Source organism: Lagopus leucura, unplaced genomic scaffold (assembly GCF_019238085.1).
Source record: "Lagopus leucura isolate 7727_CA_CO unplaced genomic scaffold, USGS_WTPT01 Super-Scaffold_100157, whole genome shotgun sequence".
NCBI classification, from domain to species: domain Eukaryota; kingdom Metazoa; phylum Chordata; class Aves; order Galliformes; family Phasianidae; genus Lagopus; species Lagopus leucura.
In genome coordinates, this window is record NW_024962334.1 from 31,471,481 (window position 1) to 31,492,184 (window position 20,704).

Below are 20,704 nucleotides of genomic sequence, written 5' to 3' on the forward strand. Positions count from 1 at the left end.
TTGCTGTGACAATAAGATGAATAACTGTTGATTTAGCTGAAAGCATTACCAAAGGAATTTTATTCACTTCTACTGTGATGCTCTTGTATAAAGGGAGGCTGTGCTGCTAGCGACTATAGTGCAGTTGATTCTTTAAAGAAACTCTGTTTTATAGAATGAATTGTATTTTCTGCTTTACACGGTAATTAGGGAAATGTAATTAAAAAACGAATGAAACAGGAAGCCTCTTGAACATTACAAAGATTTTTAAAATATTCATATTTAAAACATTCTAGTAGATGCAATTTCCTAATGCTGTTGATGAACTGCGATACTCAAAACCAATGTAATATACACAGGAAACACCTCTGAGGAGGTTGATCTTTTTACTTGGACTTAAATTAATTGACTTGAGATTAATACTTACTCCCTTGTTTATTCTTTATTTACACAGAGAGAATAAGTGTTTGTAAAAGGAACCAATGCATGTGCCAGACAATGACCTTTAACTCCCGTTGCCTCATTTTCACCAAAATCATAAAATATTTAAGGCCCTGTGTAGTCCTCATGCTCTGGCAGTCCTGGTAGAAGACTGAGCTATAAATTAGCAAATGACTGAAATTCCAAGCTTATACTCAGTTCACCTCAATTCACCAAGCATCTAGGTTTAATCTCATATAATCACCCTGTTCTTTCATCAAACCTCTGTTCAGTGTATTGCCACTTATCATGAAGTTCTTTCCTCTATCATTTCTACGTTCACTGTTCCTCACCACCTCCACACCACACCTGCCTCACTACTTACAGAGCACTTGGATACTGTGGCCTGTTTCCCAAACCTGAACTAGAAATGCAGGAGACACAGATGCTCTCATTCATGCCTGGGTGTGAGCTGCAGCACCAAACAGAGCCCGTTCCTAGAAGCACAAGGGTCTTCCTGCTTCGTACACGACACAGTCTGCTTCTGCATCCTCATCCTTTAATTAACAAGGATCAAAACTCATTGCCTTCACCTGCTAGAACGCTCAGACTACATATCTACAAGATTTCTGACGAGCAGCTCTTACTTAGGAACGATGCCATTTCAAGTCACAGAGCGACCGAGGTGGACAGGACCCTCTGTGCCCAGGGCTGCCCAGATCAGGTGCCCACACGTGCCCAGGAGGTTTCTGAAGATCTCCAAAGGAGACCCCACAGACAGCCCCTGTGTACCGTGCCAGTGATCCAGCACCCACATAGCACAGACTGCTCCTGGGGAACTCCTGTGTTCCAGCTCATGACCGCTGCCTTTTGTTACACCATTAGGCATCTCTGGAAAGAGTCTGGCTTCATCTTATGTACCCTCCTTGTAGGTATTCATACACATTGATGAGTTCCTCCTGTACACACTCTTCGTAAACAATTAAGATCTTAAACAATTCAAATGGGAAGCAGTCTGACTGAAGAAGGAGCAGAATAAACATTTGTTTATTCTGGTACTAAACTGTCTGGCATTTTCATAGCTATGACAAGGGAAGAAATGTCATAAAGCACCTTTTCTTCTCATTCCATTGCCCATAAACAGGGAGCAGTTCATCCCTGAAGCACGCTGCAGAGAGAGATCAGCTCTCAGCATCTTTCCACCACACATCCAGTGTCCCTGGGGAACGATGCAGTCTGCATGTCCCTTGTTCAAGGGAATGGTAAGAACACAATGTAAACCCCTGTCCTTTCAATTCTGCAGAGGCTGTAACAGACAGTAACAGCTGGCACTACCTGCTGAGAGCTCCATCACCGATTTCGCATTCAGCTTTCTTATCTAATTATTTTCTCAATGAAAGACATACAAATGTGAAGGCAGAAGGCTCTCAAAGCACGCAGTTCAGAGGGTCAGGTACACAGCTCCACAGACCTGACACAGTAAGTGACAGCAGATGCCCTGCTTACAACCCAGATACATGGGTTTACTGCAGCTTGGCCCGAGTGTTTCTGTGTAGACAGAAGCAGCAGGTGGACCAGTTCCCAAACAACTTTAGTTACTATAAATCATGCTTCCTCTGCCATGCTTCTAAATAAGCTGAAAACAATCCTTCTGAAGGCACAGTTTAAACAAAATGGCTACAAGCAAAGCTTAGCTGTATAAAGTGTCTTTAAAAAAAAAAAAAAAAATCATTATAATAAATCAAGTGCATAAGTGCATGTTACTGATGTAAATGGTCTTTTAAGGCAGCTGAGGAATTGAGACACCAGTTGCTGGCTGTACAAGTGGCCACAGCCCTCCTGGGCCACAGCTGGGCAGAGGAGAGGCCTCCAGCACAGAGTGCTGGGCAGGCAGGAGCTGGCTGGCAGCTGTACCCAGAGCACTGCTGGGGCACCTGCAGGCACAGCTGGGGGACGACCAGTCTGCAACAAGGAGGATTCTGCTCTGCACAGGGACTCACTACAAGATCCTTACAGCTTCCTGGTAATTTATGTCCTGAGGTCAGCAGAGGCGGTGAATAACATTCTCTCAACCACATAAAAGCTTTAATCAACAGACTTCTAACATTTTAAATTCATAGTGCTGCGATCAACTGAAGTGAGTTGTCTTGTTTATTTCACGTGCAATTGTTTTTTATGCATGCATTTTCAAGTCTTGAAAAATTCACAAAGGGAAAAGATAAAAAAGAATGAGCAAAATAAATTATGGTTCCATTTTTTTTTTTTTACATTACATCAGTTTTAAAGCCGTCAGTGGGAGGAAAAGCAATAAGGAGCCTTCCCTTTCCACAGCCCATACAAAGATTGGTGAAAATGGCTCCAACGTGATTTTTCACCCAAATTTTTTATCCATACAACACAGGCAGAAAACAGATCACCAAAATGCTTCTTCTGTGTATTCTTCCCTATAAAATTTACTCAACACTTTGTATGGTGCAGAAAGATACATAAATACAACTATTTTTCCGAGACACACCAAACAATGACTTCTTCCAGTAAAGGTGAAATTTCTGAATGCCTGTTTCATCATTAGAGTGGCTTCTGCTTCACATGAGTGGAAAATTTTTGCATTCAAACATAAAGGGGTGTGCAAGTGGCATTCCAGACTTCTACTGCATTATTCATAGCAGAGTTATGCAGACATCAGACTCAGATTAGATTTTTCATCACTTTGGACAGTCATGCTAGGCAACATTTATCACTAAATGAATTTATCTAGAGGATGACAGTCTCGGTGCAATACTGAGAACTACACTACAACTTCTTCAGTGCAATCAGATAATGGGCCTCACGGGTTGGTAACATGCAGCTCATTTTGCAAACTCTTAAACTAAATGAGAACTCGAAGTGAAAACCACGTCATATTCTGTTGGCTTAAACATGCAAAACAGACAAAATGGCCATTTCTGCTAAAATTCCCTTAGATTGCTAGATGTTCTCAAAGCCAACTTTATTTATTTATTTATTTATTTAAATCACATACTAACAGCTTGGGAGCCACATCCTTCCTATGACAATTCTAGGTACTTAGAAAGTACACCATCTGTACTTTAATAAAGCCACAGTACGTTAAGATCATATGCCATATTTATCAGCATGTTGTTGTTCTATATTTTACTCACAGTAAGACAACATACAACATTTCCTTAAACTGAAAAAACCTGCAAGACATGGATTTCACCCACTTCCATGCAGTAACTTCAGATGGAGCCTAGGTCCTGAGAGTCTCTTGACACAAACAAAATAGACATTTTAACAAAAAAAAAAAAATCAATGGGAAATGAATTGCCCATGGTGAATAATCTCTAAGTCTGTGCGTCCAGCTCAAGAAGAACCTGTATTTCCTTGGGAGAATGGTGATTAAAAAAATGAAAGAAAACAGGGAATTAGGAGAAAAACAGTCATCTGATCATCCCATTTGTAATCATGTTCTACCAACTGGACTGGAGAAGCAGGTTGTTCCAGGATACCCCTAGAAACTGAGAAACTGTAAGCGAAGTGCAGAGTCCATTTTACTGTGCCTAGCGCCTTCAGTTCCAAGACTAGAAGGAGCCTTAGTGCAGGGAATCACCAAGTACTTCCGTTAACATGAATCTGAGGGGAGTGGTGATACAGCAAGAAAAAGAAAGGGGAAGCCCTTTAAAAACAAATTCATCCCTCCCCACCCCCACAAAACAACAACAACAACAAAAAAAAAAACCCAAAAAAAAAACCACAAAAAAACCCCCCACAAAACCACACAATAATCAGAGTAGGAAAATGGATAAATGGATAGAGGGTAAAAGCATAGAGAAAAAAAAAAAAAAAAAAAAGGAAAATATGGGGAAAAAAGGGAACAGAAGCATAGTACTGTGAATTATACTATAACAAAGATATGCCCTGGGCTGAAAGGCCAGTCCTGTAAATTCCTACAAAAACAGTTGTAAAAATCGAAAGAACGTGAAGAGACTTTCAGAAGACTTCAAGGCAAGGCTGACTGGCAGCACTAAAAGCAACAAGAATTTCACCCCTAATTTCAGAGGGAGATAAGGCCACACTCCACATCAGAGGAAAATCCTACTGACTGGCTTTATTTACTCCTTGCCCAGCAGAACCCCTCTGTCTTTCCATTCTTTTCTCCCTGAAACAGCACAGAACCTCTCAAATGCGTTCCAGTTGGTCTTCTCCAGCTAAACAGGACAATTTCTGCCTGCAAAGCTGTACATTTATATCCTTCTGGCATCAAACAACACCATACAGATTGTGAATTCCTGCTGACTTACTTTCTCCCTTGAAAAGATTCATTTATATTTGAATCCCATACTCAACTAGTTGAATACTAGTCATCAAAAACCTGTAACCCACATTTCTCTAGCAAGGTTGCTTTTTGTTGCTATCTTTGACACCACTTCAAATGAATCAGATGATAAGAATATAGCAATGCTTTTAAGGTTCACAACACCTTGATTAATAAGGCAATATGCCATTTAAATCCTTGGTGAAATGGACTATAAAAACGGCTCTATCAAGCTGTAGGAGTAAGAATTTGTCTTGTAACATTAATCACAGTAACTGAAAGAGACCTATCCTACTATCCTTGCTCAAATTCCCAGAGGTTTTGCTTATCTAAGGAATGCTAAATCAGGTCTTTAAGACAAGCTGCATTCTGAAATTATTTGATAGACCTTCAGTGCGTTCACTAGCATTATACGTAACATCAGATATTCTTTTATTTATAAAATCCATTAACTGTATGACATACAACATGACAAGCAATATTCAGACTCTCATAGCAGAGAAAGTGAAAAAAATAAGGTACTTACACCAAAATGATGTTACAGCAGTGTGTGATAGACAGAATGACAGAGCAGTTTCACTTGGACCAAGTAAACAGAACAGAAAAAGACTGGGAAACCTTTCACCACTGTCAGAACATAAATACGTCCTGGCAGCAGCTTTCAACTGAACACCTATTCATTTAGACAGAACTAATACATGAGGCATGCATTAGAAATGTGCTCTTAAAATATGTCTGCATGCATCACTTGGAAATGAGGGGAATGAATACTAAGACAGCAGTAAAATTAGTAAAGGGCCACCAATGCTGACTAATCTAAACTGTAGCAAATTGTTTGTGCAACACACTACGCTACTGTTTATAATCTCCGTAATAGTCTGCCTCTTCTTCCCTTTCTGCCTGCCAAAATGCAATATTTTGACAGCAGACAGAATGTACAGGTCTCTGTAGCATAGTTAATTAGGAATAGTTGTTTATTCCCTAGGCCTGCATAAAGATCTGCTGCTGAGGGAGGAACTGGAGAAATGAGAATTGTGAAACACTGTATCAATACTAACTTGTTTACTCATAGCTCCTCAATCACTTCCTCCCACCACTCAATTACCTCCATAGCCTCCACACTGCGCTTGCCTTGAACCTGCAGAGATAGCTAGGAAAATAGTAAGCAAATGCCCTAAAATAAGCGATACGAACTGCTGCCTTGTTAATATCTGTATATAAAATGCATACACATGGTGCTTGAGAAGACTATTTTCACCTTCCCTGTAGCAGCTGGCATTATTTACCTGCTCCACATGCCACAAAAGGAGCTAGAATTTCAGGTTTAACATAGCACACTCTGAGCTTCATGACAGAGACAGTACTACTCAGATCCTCTTATCACAGACATCCTCCCCTGAACAGCACTAGCAGCCCTGAGCCTTCCCTTTTGCTGTTAATGCCGAGATGACACAAACAAGTATGCTATCACAAATGGGGGCAGAGGGAGAGAACCGAGTGCCTAAAGGTGGGACAAGTGTAGGACTGCTTCTGGATGCACTGTTGGCTTATGCAAGTTTAAGCTGTACTTGCAGGTACGCTTAAAACACGAGAAGATGGTATAAGGCACAGGCATGATGATTTGCCAGAGAACAAATCAGAATTTATTCTGCAAAATAAATGATACTGCTCACATGGAGAAATCTGGGGACTGCTAAAGAAATCTTGTTAACAATGGTTGTGTTTTCAGTGAGAAACCCTTCTATAACAGATACAGACTGAAATTAGCCCAAGTCAAAAACTGGCAATCACATTGTAGACACAGACACATCGATTGACATTTCTAACATTTAACAAGGAAAAGAGGTATGAAATGTTCTGTAAGAGCCAAACCACATCTTCAAGGTTACTAAGACAGATCTTCAGAGAACTTCAGGTGCCTAGTCTCCATCTAGTTAAACACTGCTGCACATGGCAGCTGCCTAGAAATCTAAGGCATTCTGAACCAATCCCTACTTTTCATCCTTCAATTTCATCCTTGTAAAAGAATTACTCAAACTGAAAGAGCAGATTAGCTTACATTATTGCAAGGCAGCAGCATAATAGGGCTTGGAGATTCTTCAAGAGATGTTTGATTACAAATCTGCACCCAACAGCAAAAGAGATCACAATAAGAGCAGCGGTTTGTTTGTGATACTTGAAAATCTAACTAACTGACTGGAGCTCAACGAGGAAAGTGCCTTTTTTTTTTTTTCCCTTTTAAATTTCCTCCCACCAAAGCTGGGGACAAAAATATTTGCTTGCCAGAGAAATGAGTCTGACTGAGGAAGTGATGTGACCTAACACATATGCACACTCTCTTATGCAGGACGGGACACAACAAGGCACTGCTATTCAAACCCTCAGGGTATTTTGAGAGAACTACAATTGGAAAGCATGCACCAATAGACTGTTCATAGGTTTTAGCATCACCGTACTAACCCTGCCTCATCTGAAAAATTCACTAATACCTACACAGCGTATTTCAGTCATGGGCTCTTTGCCCTTTTGCTATACTCATGGATTCTACAGCAGAATCCCAATGAAAACTGGAATCTAATTCCTCTTGCCCACATCATCCACCTCCATCATGGATGGATTGGTCTGAATCTCCTGAATGAGTCCAGATGCTCTCCGGATCGCATCTCTCCATCATAGCCCTCAGCCAGGCCCTGTCCAGCTGTTGTTTGAATCAAATCCCTCCAGCATGGCTCCCTGCCCACTCCAGTTGCTCGCTAGATTAGGACACAGCCCCTGGTCACTCCAGCAGCTCTCTCCTTCAGATATCAAATGCACCACAGACTACTGTCAGAACAACCTATTGAGCACAGCCACCCACGTGAGAAAGAACATCCCCTCCTTGGTTCCACCAGTAAGCCTTCCCTCCAAAGACACTACAGCCATAGGAGATACAGTGAAATGAAACTTTTCAGACAAATAATCTACTTGTTGCACTTCTACAGTCACTTAGTCACTAAACATGCAACTTCAGGCTGAGGAAAACTAGCTCAAATTGGTGTCAAAATCCTCCAAGCAGTTTAACAAAAAATATTCTTTTAAAATCTCATGCTCACTTGACTTATTATAGAGATTACCAGCTGACCCATACATGCCATGGCCTTTCATCCATCTTCAGCATGTGTTGCTTACACTTTCTTTGCTTCTGTTGTGAGTGCACTAAGAGCAGATGGGAAGTGGCTAGGCTCTGTTCTCTGAAGTGCTCTCTGCCAGAATTTCTAGTCAATTTGACTCCATGGTTTAGCACAGAGAAGAGTGGCAGGAGGCTGCAGCTTGAAAACTAACGGGGAAAGGCTGAGTATGGGAAGACTGTTGCAACGGGGAACCACAGACATAACACAAAACAGAGCAGAAATGAGAAAAAATGACAGCTATAGAACCCAAAGCAGAATGGAGCACATACAGCAAACCAATAAATAGCAAGGAGTGGAAAAGAGGGGAAAAAAAAAGCAGAAAGGGAAAAAATTAACACAGGAAAGAGAACCAGGCCAGAAGAACGTAACAGTAGTTAGAAGCCTGCTCCTGTTCCTTTTGTTTCACTCTAATTCTGAATGACATTTTACACTTACAGTAGTTCCAAATTTTGAAGCACGGAGCACCAGAGCTCTCACTTGATACATGTGAGAAACTACATGCTGCGATGGTTATTTAGACTACTGTCCCTTGGATTCACTTAGGGAAAGCATACACTATTTCAACCTCACATTTCAGGAGGCTGTGTAAAACACTGGTCTCAGTAAGGCTAACTGCACTGTCACCACTGACTTCAATACAGCCAGGACATCACAATTTCAGTTAAAGACCCAATTCGCAAGTTCTTTCTATTTTTATAACTGGAACTACAATGTTAATAAGGCTATATAGAGCAGAAGAGAATAGCAAAATATTTACAAACTACTTCTTACACAGCAACATCTCATGTGTGGATGACTCCATCCTGTTCTGCACTGTTACTTTTCCCACAGCGTGTGAAGATTCAAGAGAACAAAACCTTGCGGTTAATGCTGATAATTGCTCACGCAACTTGTTTGACAGCTTATTTTATCAATTATTTTCACACGAACCTGCACAGTATGAAATACTAGGCTGCAAAGCAAAGATCCAACTTGATGTAAAAGATCAAGGTGTGAGACCAGATGGAAGGACTCCTGAGAAGTAAGGCACTGCACAAAATGAAAGAGCCTTCACATACCTGGCCTCTGGGAGAAATCTGAGTTTTTAATAAAATATGCATTCCAAAACGATTGTAATGCTACCCAGCTCCAGCTTCCTGGGGAGGAGAATTAGAGACACCTGGCACACAGCATCCAGGACTTTCTACATCATGTGGCAACAAAGCTGTCATATGCAACATTTTATCGGGATCAAAACCAAAGACAGAGTAACAGCCGTCATTAAGAGGCCCTATTAGCGAATAATATAATGAAGTTAACGGGAATTTCCACTTTCTCGGTCTAATAAGCCCCTACGCTCCCTCCGATTGAGCTACTCGAAAAAGGATGCACGAACTGAAGCAAGCTCCCGCACACCTTCCCGAGCAAACCGCCCCGCCAGCAGCTGCAGCGCCGAGTCCCTACCTGTTCTCGGCGTGATGAAGGGACGTTAGAGGAGACCTGAGGGCTCGCACCACTTTCGGAGTGACGGTCGCTACCTCTGCCTCCTCCTCCCAGCCCCTGACAAACAAGACGGGATAACAAAAGTTGTCAAAGCCTGCGAGAGCCGCCACCGGGCGACAGCCGCTCCCCGCCGGGCGCTGCCCCGCCGGCTGCCGAGCCGCGAGCCGAGCCCACCGCGCGGGACGGAGTGGGCTCGCCCCATGCCGCTCCTCCTTCCCCGGCCGCCCCCAGGCTCCTCCGCCCCTGAGCGAGGCCCCTCGGCCCCTACCTGGCTCGGAGGGGCCGCTCGCCGCCCAGTCGCAGGAGGCAACCGCCGAGCAGCGTGCTGCCCAGCGCTGTGGCGAAGGCGACGACAGCCCGCATGGTGCGCTCGACAGCGGCTCCCGCCGCAGCTACGGCCGCCCCATAGTATTTAAGGGAGGTGGCGGGGAGGGGGAGGCGGCCATGGCAGCCGCGGCTGCTCTCCGCCCCGCCCCACCCCTCGCCCGCAGCCCCGCGCCGCCCCTACCGGCCCGCTCCCGCCTCGGTGCCGCGCCGCACGGGGCTGCGGGCCCTGCCCTGCCGGGAGCCCTGAGGGCACGCCGCCCCTTCCGCCCAGCCTCCCCATCGGGCGGGTGGGATGCTGGGGCTGGCGGCCGCCATGGGTACTACTGGCTCCGCAAGACGAAGGGAAGGGCCGTGCGGGGGTTCGCCGAGGGATTACCGTGTGAAAGCGGGCGGCCCGCCCCGGCGTCCGGGTCGCTGTGCTGTGGTATTTCTTCACGTTACGTACAGAGAACACCGAGCACGTTCTTTATGTATAGAACACCTCTACAGTGTTTTGAGTAAATGACCGTCTGTCTGCCTGCAAGCTTGCACGCCCTTTTCGAGTAGTTGAATAGCATTGCTCTTGTGAGCCTGATGCTGCTATGTGAAGCCTAGTGAAACGGCAGGGCTTCGTTAATGAGGAGCACTGTATTAAGAAAATGGGTAACAGAGCTACTGCACCTTCAGGCAGCTGCTCAGTCACAGCCAGCAGGCTGATAACTCACATCTGCGGCTTCTTCCATCTCCTGCATCTGAAAGCATCTCTTCTTGCCACGCTCTGAAGCCTCATAATCTTCCAACACGAAGTCCCATTGCAGTTATACAAATGAGAAAGCGAGGGACATGGTAACGTGCTGGGTAAGTGGCTGGATATTGCAGTGAGCTGCAGCGTGCCTATGGTTCGTCAAAGGAGCTGTGTGGCACCCGCTGCGATGCTCTACACCAGGAAATATCCAATTATTTGTTTTAGGGCACTTGTGAAGACACTGGAGAGCTGTGCTGTCAATGTTGGCAGGGAGCTAGGGGGCAGCAGGTACTGCCTGGCTCAGTGCTCGAAGCCCACAGCATGCATGGCTCAGTTTTCCTCCTGGCTTTGAAGTCCTTGGTCACAATCCAGAAACAAAACACTATAGTAGGGCTGCTGAAGTCCTGTAGAAGTGTGCCATCCTGGGTCTGTCAGCAATTGTAAACATCTCAAAGAAATTTCACCTACTTTAAAAACAATTTTCCTTCTCAGGCATGTGCTATAAGCTTAGTGGACACCATATGTGAACATGTAGGGGCACATAGGCAGGCTTCTCAATTTAGATGTCTTTGCTGGTTAGCAGATATCAGAGGATTCAGGTCTACAGTTACCTCAGAAAAGCATGAAGGTTTCTGTTCGTCAAGCTACTTCAAAATTCCCATTAAACAGTAATTTCTCCACTTTAAAAGGTCTAATGATACTCCATATAAGCTGTACAGGAAGGACAACTAAGCATTACAATCCAGAAGATAATTGTTTCCCCCCCTCCCCCCTTCTTGATATGACTTCCCTGTAAGAGTACAGTTTTCCCCTGAGTTCTGAACTATCACTGTCAGCTAATCCATGAGAAATTTAGTGATGTCAGTAGGGATGTCATATTTTGAGCTAGAGGTCTGTTGCCAACAACAGTCTATAATACCCCAGCAGAAGTCTTTATTTTTTTTCCCCCCCTTTTTCCCTCTGGATCAAAAGGTTAATCTGTGCAATACTGAAGTTCTCACAAAAAGAAGATTATCAAACCTATCTGTATAATTAGACTTAGCAGTTGGTGCTTGTTGTTTACAAACAACTTCACAGACATCTATTGATTGAGTGTCACAGTATCTGTAGGTGCTATCAGCTTTAATTCTGTCAGAAAAGCTTCGGAAAGAGGTTTAGTGACCCACCTAAGGGGGTGAGATGAGAATTTATGATGAAACCAGCATTCCTAAATTCAAATCCTGATTTAATGATCATATTTGTCTCTTGCATTATGTTGCCACATCAGGAGCAACAGTATCAGGTAACCTCACAGAAGGGACACAGATAGAGGTAAGATGCCATGTAGAAGATGTACACAGAAGCTGTCCCACCCCTTCCTGACAGCTGGAAGCTGCTGCATCTTGGCAGCATCCCCCAGCTTCTGATTCCCATTAGCTTCAAAGTCAGTGAGAACTGATAATTGCTGGCTTGCACAAGAGGAAGGGATCACTAATCAGCCAGGTGGTGTCACAATGACTTCTTCACCAAGTTCATGCAACCTGACTTTTAGAAAAAGTGAAGCGTGGCCTTGGGTATCATCTGTGAAAGGCTGCTTCCTCCAGGTCAACCGGACTGCATATTAGGAGTCTGGTGGCGATGCCTGTAGGGCTGCCTGGTCACAGGGTGCTAGTTAGCCTTCTTATTTCCAGCAGCTAAATTACCTTAAGTAATTAATGTTCATTAAATGCTTTCCTAATGCTACCTTATCATCTAAGCAATGGCTGTCACAGGAGTGTTAGTGGCTTCAAATAAGAGGGGAGGTGACTGGTACAATCAGGAAGGAGACAAAGACACCAGAGATATTCCAGTTTCTCTGCAATCTCACATCACAGTAAAGCAAGGGAGACTCCAGAGCAAGATGCAGGAGATGTAGGTGAGAGACTACTCTTTGGTCATTCTTAAATGAGATATCAATGGGAGCAGGTGCTGTTAGCAAAAACAAAACAACCTCAAAGCCCAATCCAAAACTAATAAGTCTTTTGTGTGTTCATTAGTGCTACACCTTTTTGAAGTCTTTCCTTACTGCTTTTCAGGATTTTTTTTTTTTTCAGATCTTATCAAAAAGGCTTATTAAAATAACTAAATCCAGCTGTCAAGCTGTGTTGAGGTCTGCCTAGAACAAGTGAAGTTTTAGCTGTTTAGAAGCAGTTACATGTACCCCAGTTTTGTGACAGTCATCAGTGACAACTTCTGTAAGGCACCATTCCCTCTCCACAGTCAAGGTGAAAAGAGGGCACATGCAGAACATTTCAAGATGCTGAGCATGTTGTAAGATCTCACATGGTGGCAGGACTTGCCTCCTGTGCACAAAATGAGTGGAATTTTCAATGTTGTATACTTGACTATGCTTTTTATGCATCAAAAAAAGTATTGCTTGTGCTCCACTAGAGTTTTCTCTTTAGTTTAACCAAGTAGTCAGCTTCCACTGTTCAGCAATCATGATCCTGCCTGAAAGCAGACAAACACCCATTGTCTAAAATGCACCTTCTAGCATAAATGAACTTGAGGCTAGTAACTGTACTAAGAATCAGTACTCTATTGCCAGCAACCAGCCAAGACTCCATCCAATTAAGGGCACGGCTGGCATTCAAATGCCCATGATTGCAGTGCAGTCCAATGTGTATGTTCTCCCTAAGGAAGCTAATGGGGAGAAGAGGATCTGAATACTAATGAGGTACGAAGGATGATTTTAGTGCAAAATCCTCAACAACTTGCAAGTTGTTAACCTGAAGATAGGTATTTTTTCTGTTCTTTCCCTAAATGCGCTTAATGAGACTTCTTAATGTAACACCATACGAAGTTATGGGTATGGTTTCAGGTGAGAACAGTGTGTTCTTGAGGCAGCAGGTAATAACAGACTCCTGGGGAAGGGGCATGCAACAATCTGTCCCTAGACCCTTTCCCAGCTTCCATCAATCAGAGTTTAGTCCCATTTCATGGTTTCTTTTTCTATAATTGTGCCTAATTGCTTTTTGAAACCATGTAAACTTCTGGCATCTAGAGCAGCTTGTGTCAGTGCTTTCCATCCAATTTGAAATCCTTCCCATTATGGTTGCCCCAGGAACAATTTCCTAAGAAAAATTTCTGTTGTTATTTGGAACCCCGTGCTAAAGGACATAAAGCACTAAGTATTCTTTTGCAAGGAATTCTGTTACACATTGCACAAATCAGCACTGTTCTTAATAGATATTCACAGCATCTATTGCTAGAATGAAGACCAAGTTATTACAGAGCATACTGTGAGTGCAAATTAAAAAATAATGCACGACAGTCAACCAAATCCTAATGAACCAATGGCACAATATCAAATCCATCAGGAACAAAGACTTCTAATACTATTATTAACAGCCCAAACAAACAAAGCAAGTAAATCAACCTTGACAAACACAGTTCAAGTAACTTTCACTTGTTGTAGATCAGTGTGCAGGTTGATGGTACAGCCCAAACTGCTTCAAAGTGCTTGCACAATGGATGAGAGCTGCAACTCCAAGATGACACCTAATGCAAGGGTTCTTATTGTGCTGAATGGTCAGCAGCTGAGCTAATTACATCAAAACTATCATTTCTTTCCATTAGTGAATATGGAAAGTATGCCCAGCTGCTTATCTGCACAAAAAACTAAGTTTGGAATCACATTTATTGAAGTGTGAGTGTAAAACGCCATGAGAATGAGAAACCACAGTAGAGTCAGATCATCCTTAATGACGCAGTGATCAGGCAGTACTCTTTATGCTTATGGAAAGCCACAGTATACAAAAATACTGTATCTAGGCAAAGAAGGGCGATTACTTGTAAGAAAAGAGAGGGACAGCTCTCTGAGGGGAAGATTATCTACTGAGTTTGTACCAAGGCAGTGGCCTGATGGCCATCTACAGGCTGGCTATTTGGGATTGTAGTGCGCTGAGAAAAAAGTAAATCTGGAGCTGCCCCTCCCCCCCCCCCCCTTTTTTTTTTTTTTTTTTTTTTTGCATCCTTACATTTCTTTTGTTGAATTTCACATAAAGTACAGTAAATAAAAAATAAGGACACATGCAGATGTATGGGGATAGATGACTTCGTGGGTAATAAAGAAAACAGCAGGTGTGATACAGAGCAAAATAACCTCATGGGTTTAAAGGAACCTGGAACCAGGAGGACAGGACCTCTGCCTCCAAACTGAGGAAAAGCCATTAACCTCATTAAATGAGGTTAGAAATATGACCTCCTAGACTGCAACCTAAACTTATTTCCACATAATACTGATTCTCCCATTTTACTCTGCAATAAAAAGTGTTGAATGCTTCACAGAAGCATCACTGCTGCAAATCCCAGATTCTCTACTTCCCATATCATGTCCTTTTGAAGCTATTTGCAGAATTATGCAGTGAATGCTGATAAGGCTGCGGTGCAGGAAGGTGCCAGATGGGTGCAAGTGTACTCTTGCCCCTGTGCCTGCAGTGCTTGTGACCCATAGAGGGATGTGAGTTCTGAACAGGGCTTGTAGATGCAAGGTGCTCAGCTTAGAACCAACACCCCAGAGGTCAAGTGGAAGAGGAGTGGATCATGAGAATGTTGAAGGGCCTGTGAGCCAGCTCAGACTCATTAGTATTAGTTAAATTGAGGCCAGTCTCATGCTTCCAGTTGAGCACATGGCAAAAATCATGCTTAGAAGAAGCTCCACAATGAACTATCAGCACGAAACATCAGGGCACAGGGGCACATCCATGCTGCAATAGGGAAGAGCAAAACAGTAACAACTGTCAGAACACACCCTGGGAAGAAAAGAGACATGGCAAAATTGGCCATGTAAGAACATGAGGCTTATCAGTGGGACAGCCTTCCTGGTTCAGGAACCTCAGGAAAACCAAGTGAAGGGGAAAAGAAAAAAGCACAGACAATTCTTTATTTGTATTTATCTAGCAATGCCCTGAGCTATTATAAATTGGAACTGAAAGCCTTTACCTCCAAACAGAAATAAGTCCAGGCAACTCCAACAGCCAGCAAGATTCATAGGCACATGGGAAGGTGTAATGCAATAGAAAGTATAACAAGATAGCAAAGCAGTAAAGTCTCAGGCTACGGCAAGCGAGGATCTACTTAGACATAATAACAGCAGATATAGAAAAAAGAGAAAGAAGCTGCTTACCTTCAGAAGACCCATAAGGCCCTCAGGTAGGAAAGGATCTCCTCCCCTGCCAGCCCTTAAATGAAGTCTGGGAAAGGGTGGATCCTGGCTCCATCCCTTCCAGTCTCTCAGATACACTGCTTGCACCTGAGCAACCCTGGGCTTGCCCTCCTGACAGGTGTTCAATCACTGGTTCAAGCTGTGATTTAGCATTCCCGCTATAGAAATCTTACTGTCTACTGGCATTATCTCAAATTTTTATTTGAGAGTTTTTATTCTCTATTAGGTATTCTGAAGTAACTTTCTGTCTGAATGACACTGGGTGAAGATCAGAGCCCAGAATGGGCCAGCACTCACTGGGTTCACATCAGCAGTGGAGCATGGCCAGAGCAGCATTGCTGCTGGGGTTGGTGAGGGGAGGGTGAGTGGGGCTGAGTCCAGCCTGTGATTAGGAGTAAGTGAGAAGCTATGGCCTGAGCCCTGGCCAGGGAATGCAGATGTTGTTAGATGCAGCTATGGGGTCTTGGATTTCTTTCATCCCCCAGCAATCAATTTTGTGTGGAGCTCTCCATCTCTGTGTCCTCAAAACTCATCCTGCTACATGCATCACTACATCCTGCCGTATGTAAATACAATCTCCTCTGTGATTCATGCAATAATTAAAAGCAACAATTATTTTAAATGTTACCTTCCCCACTTCAGTAAATAGGCTGGTATCCGTGCGTCAGCGACAGACCTCACTGATCATGTTGCACTCCAACTCGCTTTCATTAGGCTCTGCAAATATACTGCAGTTCTCGCAAAATCCACGTGCTGGGTAAGCCAGAATCTCTGTTACAGTTCTCAGATATCCACTTATGTATTTGTCTCCCTCTCAATTACTGTACTTCCAGAGAAAGCACACTGTTGCTTATTATTATCCAGTGTATTCAATGTCCTGGCAGGAGAGAATTAAAGTCAGGCAGAGGGGAAAACTGAGCATAGCCTGGGAAAATTGAGTGCCATCTGAGCAGAGGGATAAATAAATACTCTTACATTTAGCATTATTTTACAGAACAGACATTCAGTAACCCGCTCCTAGGTGACACTTCTGCAGCACATGCTCATTTTCTGATCCACCTTCATTTTAACCTTGAGGGCTGTAACACCGACAGTACTCATTTAGAGACACACTGCTTTATGTGCCATCAGAAATTCCCCACAGCTAACAATTCCAGCTAATGCAATTAGTTTATTAAGTGTATGGTTTACATGTAATGTTTCTGAGTCATTTTTATTCAATGGTATTGGCATAACTGATTGTCAGATCTGAGACAGTTGGTTAAAACATGTTGGTGTTAGGGAGAAGGATCCAAAGAGGAGAGCTGGGGATGCTGGGGGCTGTGTGAGGGCTCAGTGTGGAGGGAGGCCAGTGGCCCCCAGGGGAATGCTGAGCCTCAAGGGTGAGGGAAGAAGTGGGGAGGAGGATGAAGACATTTTTATCAGAGAGAACGCTGATGCTTGAAGTACTATTATCATGCTGCTGGGAGATGTGCATTTTAAATACATTTAAAATCCTTTGCTTTTAATTTTCTGTTTGCATATTGCATGAGTGTGCATTTGACCGAATAGCTGAGTGTGTGTAAAAGGCAATTCTAAAGCAAGGAATCTTCACTTGAAACCTGCAGCTGAAGAAAATTTATTCCAGCTTTCCAGATGTGCTCAGGCTCAGCTTGGCTGTGTTTAGGAGCACACTGAGAACAGCAAGCAGGCAGTATGTGCTTTTGTTGATAACTGTTGGGTGCAGTCATGAAAACCTGAGTTCGTCATGTGGCAGAGACAGGGTAGGGTAAGCAATAGCACAGCCCCTCTGCATGCCACCCCAAACCCAGCTGCATCTTTCTTGGGAACAGGGGCTGCTTGAGCCCTGCACTGCTCCTTCACTCCTTCCACAGTTCATTCATCAGTAGTGCATGCGGTGTAATAGTTGTGTGCAAAATTGTTCATTTCACCAGACTGAGGCCCCAAATTCAGTCTAGATAGGAGGAAATGGAGCTAGCTCCCTTTCTCAGATCTGGAGAGCTAAATGATCTGCACTGAATTGCATGTTTTCAGTTCTGTGGCTCACTTATCTGCTAGCTGAGGATGACTAACACATAGTGGCAGAGATCTGGAAGAGCCGTTGAGTGCATAGTGTACAGAGCCCTGCAGGACAGGAACCGTTGGTCATCCTGGGCCCTGTTGTGTCTCTGCCCCAGTGATGTGCATTGGGATCCAAAGAAAGATGGTCTCTGAAAATTAAAAGGTGGAATTCAAAACAGACATGCTTATTTATTTGTTCAGATACTGCATTGTTTGTAAAGCTGTTAACATGGCTCCATAATTCAATGTTTTGCTCTTTAATAATTGCTGAGCAGCCCCATAATAAATAATGCTATCCCGTTTACTGTCATTTTACATTTACTGAGCATATAATTTATCTAGACTCATAAAGACAATACAGGTAGCTTTTAATAAGCACAAAAAAAAAGTTCAGACTAAACCAAAGAGTGAGTGTATGGCCATAGAAGTGCTCTCCCAGCAGGCAACAAAAAGATGCTGCTTGATGTTCCACAGGACACAGTGGCCTGGGAATGTGGAGATCTGCTCTCACAAGGCACTGATGTGAATCCATGCCCTGGACACCACCTGGCTGAGGCGTTGGGTCTGATGTGAAGTGAGGGGTAGTGCTGCAACATCCTGACCTGTAGCAAGCGCTGGATGGGAGAGGAGGGACAGGAGCCCTGTTTATCCCAGCATTTGGATGAAAAAGCCCTGGGATGGCAAAATGAACTGCAGGGTGGGGACACTGGAATCAAGGCACTCTTGGTCTTTTCTGGCTAGAGAGAGCTGCCATTACGTTTTTTTGATGATGGCATCTGCACTCACAGGTCAAGGTAGTATAACAAAAGCGACAGAACCCGTTTGGCTATGCTGATTTATACTGGAATCATAAGGCTAGGACTGTATGATATTTGGCAATTTGTCTTAGATTCCTAATTCCACATTTAGCCACCTCTGATATTTATGCACAGATTTTTTTTTAAATTAAGTTATTAAACACAAACTCCAAAAATTAACTTACCATGAATGTTTTCTTTTTAAGTAGCCTACAGATACTGTTTTATTCTAGGCAGATGAAATCTAAGATGAATAAATGATATACAAACAAGCTGATTTTGCCAGCTTTAGGTACAAATCTTGTAAGGACCTCTGCTTCTAGAAGGAGGCTCAAGTGATGTATTTTTCATGCAAACATCAGCCTCATTAGATCTAGCAAGTTAAAAGATCTTGAAAAAAATAAAAATACCAGTAACATGACTGGAATGCCGTGACTGGGTTTCATGTGATCAGGTACAGTCATTTAAAATACACATATCTGCATCTGAATCCTTCACCGTGGCTTCAGTTATATTTAAAACAGGTAGTTGGTTCTGGGGAGAAATTTGCTTCATCAGAATTAGTGGGGAAGGAGTTCTCAGGGAGTCCAAGCCCCTCTGGTGGAACTTACCAGGGCTGGGAAGGGCCCTGGCCATCTGAATTCAGGTGGGGCTGGAGAGTGGAGTTTGCAGCAGTCATGTTAAGGTCACACCGAATGTGCTCACTCTGGTAGTGGTGCTACAGAAAGCCCGTTGACCTCTAACTAATTTTTCCCCCAGTTATCAAAGGCTTGGAAAGAATACTGCATTTAATTTTTTATTTATACCCGTGAGAGAGAAAATGTTTAATGAGTTGCTACATGCAGTAATGTGCCAGAGAGCTAAGAGAGAAGCAAGTCAGTGAAATGCTGTGTTCTGTCAGGCTGAGCATGCTCCTGCAAGAAAACAAACTGCCAGCAGTTTTATTGTGCCGAGCCATGAATGTGCAATGCAATTATGACAGATAAAGCTCCCAGATGGAGCTCATGGAGCCAGGCATGGGGAGTCTGGACACCTCCGTAGCCTGGTGAACCCAGAGACCCCCATGGCCTGGTGAGCAGGCCCAGCACTGCAGGTTGGCCGGTGGCAGAAGCCGAGCTCCTTAAAATAAAGGTTGGCAACACTGTAAGGACACAATCTTAAGCTGCAGTAAAATAAAGACATGCTCTAGGATTCCCAGAAACTGACAATTGAATTGAAGCCCTGCAAGTGAGCTGTTCCTAAAACCCCAAACCTTCTTATCACTTCATTTGAGTCTTTGTATTCATGTAGAGAAGCAGAAGTGTTCAAAGAATTTCCTTAATAGAAATATTCAAAGCTCTTTAAAGTTCCTCTTTCTTAAGTAACTTTGCAATGGAACGGGAGCTATTAATTAGTGTAGATAATGCCATCTCAGAAAACAGTGAGCTTGGCTGCAGGAGGAGTTTGTTCCATGCTTCTCCAGCCACTACCTTGTCTCAGAGTGCTTACTGAGGAGCCTGATAATTTGAAATTAAGGTTGCCACAGGATTTCTTCAATGCACCTGAACCAAATAGTCACTATTTGTTGAGCTGTTGATACTTCTTACTCTGCGTTTTATAGGAATACATTTTATTTTTATACCTGAGCTAGAATCAGTAATAGCCCATGACGTAGCAATAGATTATGCTGCCGTGTAATTAAAAAAGCAAACAGTTTGGTCATAAGTTGCTTCTCTGCACACATAAATTAAATTAAATTGAAGGGGATTGCCTTTCCCTGGGCAGGATTAAAATGATAGCTGTTTCTGAGATCAGGAAAATACTCCCTGGACAAAACCTCAGGAAACTGAGGGATGCCTTGGATTTAATTATTCATCTTGTGATACTCAGTGATTTTCCCACTGCTCAGTCACCGGAGTCATGAGATTCTAGGCTTTAAAATTGCAAAGGAAAAAATAAACAAACAAAAAAGAACCTCCAGAGAGTTAGAGAAATCCAGGAGAAACAAGATGAAATGTCTTGGAAGAAGTGCTGTGTTCCTACACTTTTTGAAAATCTGTGCTTGACAGTGTCAGCCCTCTCTGTCTTCAGCAGTGCTAAACAACTGCTACTGTTCATGGAGATAATTTTTAAGCCATTTAGCACCACCTGGTCCATAGAGGAATGCCCCAGCATACCAAGATGGGGCAGGGCCCCATCACCCATCCTGACAGCTAGGTTTTTACCTCCAGAATGACAGCTGGACAAGGACTGACAGACACTTAA

The 20,704-nt window shown here is 43.3% G+C and overlaps 1 long non-coding RNA gene across 1 annotated transcript; it reads right to left on the bottom strand.

Moving 5' to 3' along the window:
• Positions 1-10,532: 10,532 nt before the first annotated feature.
• Positions 10,533-15,585, bottom strand: LOC122189849. Its single transcript, XR_006181995.1, has 3 exons — positions 15,564-15,585; positions 11,029-11,128; positions 10,533-10,884 (listed from the first exon to the last, which is right to left on the bottom strand). It is a non-coding gene; the product is annotated as an uncharacterized LOC122189849 (long non-coding RNA).
• Between the last annotated feature and the right edge of the window lie 5,119 nt (positions 15,586-20,704).